The 7,115-nt window shown below is 40.6% G+C and overlaps 1 long non-coding RNA gene across 1 annotated transcript; it reads right to left on the reverse strand.

Moving 5' to 3' along the window:
* Positions 1-1,305: 1,305 nt before the first annotated feature.
* Positions 1,306-2,376, reverse strand: LOC131676349 (uncharacterized). The gene is made up of 5 exons (XR_009303146.1): positions 2,320-2,376; positions 2,051-2,261; positions 1,921-1,987; positions 1,403-1,584; positions 1,306-1,344 (listed from the first exon to the last, which is right to left on the reverse strand). It is a non-coding gene; the product is annotated as an uncharacterized LOC131676349 (long non-coding RNA).
* Between the last annotated feature and the right edge of the window lie 4,739 nt (positions 2,377-7,115).

The following is a 7,115-nucleotide window of genomic DNA, read 5'->3' on the forward strand; positions in this document are numbered from 1 at the left end:
AGAGCCCATGCAGACAAATTGTCCAAGGTATCTTGCAGTGGTCCTTGCAAGTCGACGGCTTTAGGACCTGTAATAGAGACCACACCGTCATCTGCAAGCTGCCTTAGCGTGCAGGAATTGACAAGACATTCGTCAATGTCATTCACGTAAAAATTGTAGAGGAGAGGGCTTAGACATGAGCCCTGGGGAAGGCCCATGTAGCTAAATCGTGATGTCGATAAATCGCCATGCGAGAAATGCATTTGTTTTTCAGACAACAGGTTTAGCAAAAAGTTATTTAAAATTGGCGAAAGACCATGCTGGTGCAACTTCTCATAAAGAATGTTGATCGAAACTGAATCGAAAGCCCCCTTAATATCCAAGAATACTGATGCCATCTGCTCTTTGTTAGCATATGCCATTTGAATTTCTGTTGAGAGCAACGCAAGGCAATCGTTCGTCCCTTTGCCTTTGCGGAAGCCAAATTGTGTATCTGACAGTAAGCCATTTGTTTCGACCCAATTGTCGAGCCGAAACAGGATCATTTTCTCGAACAACTTCCGGATACAGGACAGCATTGCAATCGGACGATACGAATTGTGGTTGGAGGCTGGTTTTCCTGGTTTTTGGATGGCGATGACCCTCACCTGTCTCCAGTCATGTGGGACAATGTTACCCTCAAGAAACCTATTAAATAAATTCAACAAGCGTCTTTTGGCAGAGTCTGGCAGATTCTTCAATAAGTTGAATTTAATTCTATCTGGCCTACTAGTATAGTTAAAATTAGTCTTAAGAATTTTTGTAACGTGCTATGCAAAAAAAGAAACTGGCGTAAAAAGCTTTTGCAAATGCCGTGTCAAATAAACGTATGGAAAAAAATGACGAATCACGTAGTTATGATGTGAGTAAATAATATTTTAAACAGGATTATCAATTAAAGTTCATAAAACTTACAGATAGAAAGTAACTGGATATGTGTTAACATTTATATGAAGAATTATTAAATATTGAGGATTTTTATTTACAATTAGAATTTGAAACGCATAAATTTAAAAGCAAATTATGTATTTCTATTATATGGAATAACCAACGAAGATTATTTTTGTGAATCCAGTAAATGCCCAATCAGTTATCTCCATGAGCAATATTCTAGAGAAGGCTTCGTAGTTTTTAGTTCATGGGTGGTTTGTAGTGGAAATGCTGGCTGATTCGTATAGGTAGTTAGGAAACATAAAACATATCGCTACAGTTCCTGCTGAATCCGGTTCGACACTCTCTGCTATTGCTACCTGCCTTCCTGTAAGTACTAGTCGCAACTGCTACCTGCCTTCCTGTAAGTACTTCAACTTCATCACCGCCATCATCCTGTAATAACGCCAAGTTAGTTAATGTCCTTGAACCAAAAATCTACGAGAATACTCACCAGCACTGCATATTTCACTTAAGCAGTCTAGCGAGTTCTGCAGTAATATTTTAAGCGGAATGTCGGTATGTTGTTCAATAGCTCGAATCACTAGCAGGTACCTTAAATATCTACTTGGTTGCTTTTTTCGGCAGTAGCTGGTAGATCCATTCCAACAGTTTACAAACAAGGCGGTATTTTACCTACAAATGAGGAAGAGATTACGTTTTTGACTGAACCCATTTGCAGGCCTGTAACGTACAATTGGAAGGGGAGTGGGTGGAGAAATCATGATCTGCTTTGTAACATAAGTGTCATTTCAAGGTACGCACTAAATTATTGTTCGAAACTGGGACTCCACCAAGGATACCAAAAGACCACGCTGCGGCCCTGCCTATTTGTGAATATTCTATTGTTTTTTCCTGACATTCTCAAATCTTAAATGCGCAATTTTGTGTACTACGATTGTTTAGAGATGTTTTTTTTCGGAAGGCTATTTTAAAACATTGTGTATTTAAAGATCATGCCTAATTACTCACCTCATCTCTCAAGATGTCATCGATGTAATATACCAACAAGAAGTTCTGGATTAGCAGCTTAGAATACCTGTGAGTAATAAAAATGTTATCAATTATCATTGCGCTGATAAATTTCCCCGATGTCCTTTACATCCTTGGTAGTTTTGTTGCTATGGATGCCATCCGAAAACCTAAAGATGCTGAAATAGAGAACCACCGCTTCGATTCCGGTCAGCAGATGTAAATGTACCAATGCTTCGATGAATTGGTTGGAAGGAATTGGTACACGAAAGATGACATCCAAATACTTATGGCACGAATGTTAGACAATCGCCAATGTCAAGTCAGCCTTTAGCCAGTGCCTACAAAACTACATAGTTGAAGTTCATTAAGACGAATTAGAAATAGCATCAACCTCACCTTCTCGCAAATCTGCGACTCTGGTATGTCCATTTGCACTACCGGCCGAGGTGGACGTGGAGTATTTCTCAAAACCGCTTCGGTTGCTTTTATAGCCCGTTCGTAAAATAAGAACCCAGCGAACTGATTGTATGCGATACACTCTGCATGTGAAATTGAGTTAACAGATGAATTAATATTGTACTAAAAATCATCGGTGAGGAACACACGACTAAATTTTTTAATACATTACTATGGCAATGTTTAGCATTTCTGATAGGTTGATACCGTTCAAAAGTGATGGATGGCATCCACTTGTCCTTTCATTAGTGCTGCAGGTGCATGTTTTTACCCCGCCAGGTAGCTCGCAACTGCCAATCAATAATCTCACTTCACTCAAGAGTTTCTGCAGAATACACTACAAACAGCGGTTTATCTTCATTGTCGACCAATATTCTTTAAGTATGCCACAAGATACACGGATCCAATCCGTTCAAATATGTCGTCAACGTCGTTCGTCCAAAAATTGTTACTTCGTGTTCTTCCACTTCGGTCGCATCCGGATGGCTTTGTGTAAACAATGTCATCAATCGGAATAATTCGTCCACTTCCAGTGGCCATTCATTCGAATAAGGTGAAATATTTTTGAAAGCCCAGATTCTGATGAGCAGCCAATTGACTCATTAATATACGGCTCTACATGAAATACATCCGCAACAGGCCATAGAATAATGAGAGCAATATAACAATTTCCAACTTCGTGGTCAGCTCTGTAAAGAAAACAGTTCTTGTAATGATGTGTACACAAAATGTAATTAAAAGAAATATTCTTGATGGTATCATTTAGCTACCGGTAGCGCATTTTCGGGACAGTTGCCTGATACTAGAACGATAGTAGCATTTGCTTATTGCAATGTGCAAGAACGGACGGTTCCGTTAGTCACGGGTAAAACAATTTCTGGAGAGTTCTAAAATGTGGACCGAGCAGGGAATGACAAAAAAATTATGTATTGATTCTCATTGCCAAAACACACGGTAAACTGGATATAGGGGAGAGAGGGTAACAATGAAACACATTTTTTCTACAATTTAATTTTGATGATAATACATGTTATTTGTGTAATCAAAAGTGATACATAGTGCCACTATGTTGTTAACTAATACATATATTTTTTCCAGCTGGTAAAATTCACGGGAAATAACATTTTTTGGATAATAAACAGTTGGTGGTAAAATGTATCAGTGTGCCCCATGGGTAGGAACTATGAAACACGATGTCATCTATAGTGAAATATTCTACTTATAAATTTTATTCTTTTGTTTTGACGAAGAATGATCCTAACGCTTTGAGTTAAAGTTATATTGAGGCGAAAATCGTTTGTTTACGAAAAAATCCACTATATCATCGCGTAACATCGAACCACCATATATGCATATTAGCTGCAATCCAGAAATAAGAGACAATTTCTACAAAATTTGGCCAAATTTACTAATTTTGCACTATATGAGTAGTATTTAGTGTGGAAAATCGGAACCCATTGACATTTTGAGACAGACCACAAAAACAAACAAAAATCACTGTTCCCCATACGCCATCGTTTCACAGTTACCCAATGGGTCTATTCATGAAAATTGTGAAATCACACAGAACCATGAGTAGTTACCAAAAAACTTTGTTCGCGGCAAATGTTGAGCATAAAATTTGCTATAAATAGCAATAGACTAAACATTTATTCAATGAATGGTAATTCATAAAGATGGAATAATGTTTATCATTGCAAATTTACTCTGGCTATCACAAAACAAACAAATATCCATTAAAAGAGATAGAGTTAGCAGATCTCTTCCAAAATATAGCAACACGTGTAAAGAATTAGAAATTGTGAAATATGAGGGAATTAGACGATTGCGATCATGCATTGTGATTTTATTGCGAATGATTCATAGTTCCTGCTGATCCACTGTTACCCTCTCTCCCCTACCTAGAAAATTGGTAGTGGTGTAGTACCCATAAAATGGGTACAAATCACCTACTAATAGGTTCCAATCCCTATAATATTTATCTATTAAAATCTGCTAACATTTGATTAACAACAGACAAAAGGGAAACTTTTTCCACCTGAGATCGCATTGTGAATTCGAAAGCAGAGATGAAATCTCAAATCGGATTTTCGTGATGGTAGCACTAGGGAACTTGATGGGCATTCAGAACAGCAGACACGCAAAACGTGACCAAAATAGAGGAAAAGGAAACCACTCGGGAAGTAATATCTTTCGCGTCGCTAAGAAAGCAGAAAAAACACGTTTGATCAGTATCGAGTTCACTTTATTGTTAGCAGCAGTAACATAACAGTGTTGACAGTATAGTTTATTTAATCTCTACACACTTTTACTCTACGAGGGGTGTTCACAGTACTCATTCTATTTCTACACTCCTCCTGGATGAGTACTGAGACTCCTTACGGTTTCAAACCAATACAGTTCACAAACTTACGCATCATATTCGGTCCAACGGGCTTCGTAAACGCATCGGCTATCATTTCGTTGGTTGGACAGTACACTAGCTTCACAATGTTCTGCTCACACAACTCTCGCACAAAATGTCGTTTAGTATCAATATGTTTCATTCTCCCAGTAGCCCTTTCCGCCTTGGCGAAGCTAAGGCACCCTTGATTGTCCTCGAAAAGTGTCATCGGGTTGTCTTCCGGACATCCAAGTTCGTTCAGCCGTTATCGAACACTCAGTCGAGATAGAAGTCTTTTGTCATCGGTCCGTACACTCTATAGAGACAAATAGTGTTAATCCGCGTTCAAGGTCATTTGCACACTCTACGCCTAGTTGAGGTTTCAGTATTTTTTCCCTTCTTTTGTGTTTCTGTTTCTGAGTACCGTTAGCCGGTCAGTGAAGTGAAGCAGTGTTCTTCTAGTAAGCCGTCTGGTTACCGTTACCTACACAAGCTAAGTATTAGTTTTCGTTTCCCCTTCTTGGTTGTCTTAATAACGTGCACTGGGCAATAGGCCCGTGCAAAAATGACTTCCCCTGACGGCGGTTCATCTCAAGGTGAGATGGACGTCGAAATAAAATCGGCTCCCCGGCTCAAGGTATATCCGAGCTTGGCCACCGGGCCATTTGTGATCTTCTTTCGGACCAAAGAAAAAAGTGTTTGAATCTGTTGCAGATTTCTCGAGTTCTGACGGATCGGTATTCGGCCGTGACAGAAATATCGAAAATTCGCCCTGATAAGCTTCGGGTGGTGGTTAACAGTTCAACTCAGGCAAACGATATTGCTGGCTACGAGCCTTTTACGAGGGAGTACAGGGTTATATTCCAGCTAACAGGGTTGAAGTCAGTGGGGTCGTTTCCGATTCGAGTCTGAATTGCGAGGACCTGCTAAAATATGGGACTGGCTGTTTCAAAGACCCCATGCTTAAGTCAGTGAAGATACTGGAATGCAAACGTTTGCATTCAGCATCAGTCGCAGCTGACGGCAAGAAAATATACGTCAACTCAGACTCTTATCGGGTGACCTACGCCGGCTCTGCCCTGCCCAATTACCTCCTCTTTGACAAGGTTCGTCTACCTGTTCGCCTCTTTGTGCCGCGGGTCATGAACTGTACTAATTGCAAACAATTGGGACACACAGCCTCCCATTGTAGCAATAAAGCCCGCTGTGGGAAATGTGGTGGGAATCATGCGGATGATTCCTGTGGTAGAGATGTCGAAAAGTGTCTCTACTGTGGGGGAAACCCACATGATCTCCCTTCATGTCCCGCGTACAAACAGCGCGAGGAAACTCTTAAGCGTTCCCTTCAGGGACGCTCTAAGCGATCTTTTGCAGAAATGCTTAAGATAGCTACGCCACCTGTCTCTACGAACATCTTTATCAACTTGTCTACTGACAAAGGCGACTGTGATGAACCCCAGGAGGGAACATCTTCTGCTGTGCCTAGAAGTAGCAGAAAAAGGAAGAACATTTCCTCTTCCAAGCTTCGTCGTAAAGGCCAGAAGGTGTCTCTTCATGGTCCCCCTAAAATAACTACTCAAGGAAGTACTGGTGCAAAACCGAAGCAAGTCGCTCCCGGTTTCAGTAACCTGAGCTCAGAAAAGGAGTTCCCAGCACTTCCAGGAACATCAAAAACCCCATGTGTTCCAATATCTCAGCCAGAGAAAGAAAACAGCGCTGGCTTAATAAATTTCTCTGACATTGTGGACCGTATTCTTATAGCGTTAAACATTTCTGACCCCCTTAAAAGTATCTTAATAAGCTTTCTTCCCGCAGTAAAAACATTTTTGATGCAGTTCACTGCGAAATGGCCCCTCCTTGCAGCGATTGTAACCTTCGATGGCTAATTCATCGAACGAGGTCAAGGATTTAATCACTGTTCTACAGTGGAATTGCAGAAGCATTATCCCGAAAATCGATTCGTTTAAAATTTTACTAAATAATTTGAAATGCGATGCATGTGCCCTATGCGAGACATGGCTCACTTCAGAAATAACCCTACACTTGCACGATTTTAATATTATTCGCTTGGATCGAGAAGACTCTTACGGAGGAGTACTTTTGGGGATCAAAAAGTGCTATTCTTTCAATCGGATCGACCTCACCTCGACATCAGGCATTGAAGTTGTCGCTTGCCAAACCAGAATAAAAGGCAAAGACCTTTGCATTGCTTCCACCTACATCTCCTCTAGAGCCTTAGTTAGCCACCGACGGCTTTGCAATATTGCGGAACTCCTCCCCGCACCGAGGCTAATTTTAGGTGACTTCAACTCCCACGGCACGGCATGGGGTTGCCTTCATGACGATAATCGAT

The sequence above is a fragment of the Topomyia yanbarensis genome, chromosome 1 (genome assembly GCF_030247195.1).
Source record: "Topomyia yanbarensis strain Yona2022 chromosome 1, ASM3024719v1, whole genome shotgun sequence".
NCBI lineage: Eukaryota > Metazoa > Arthropoda > Insecta > Diptera > Culicidae > Topomyia > Topomyia yanbarensis.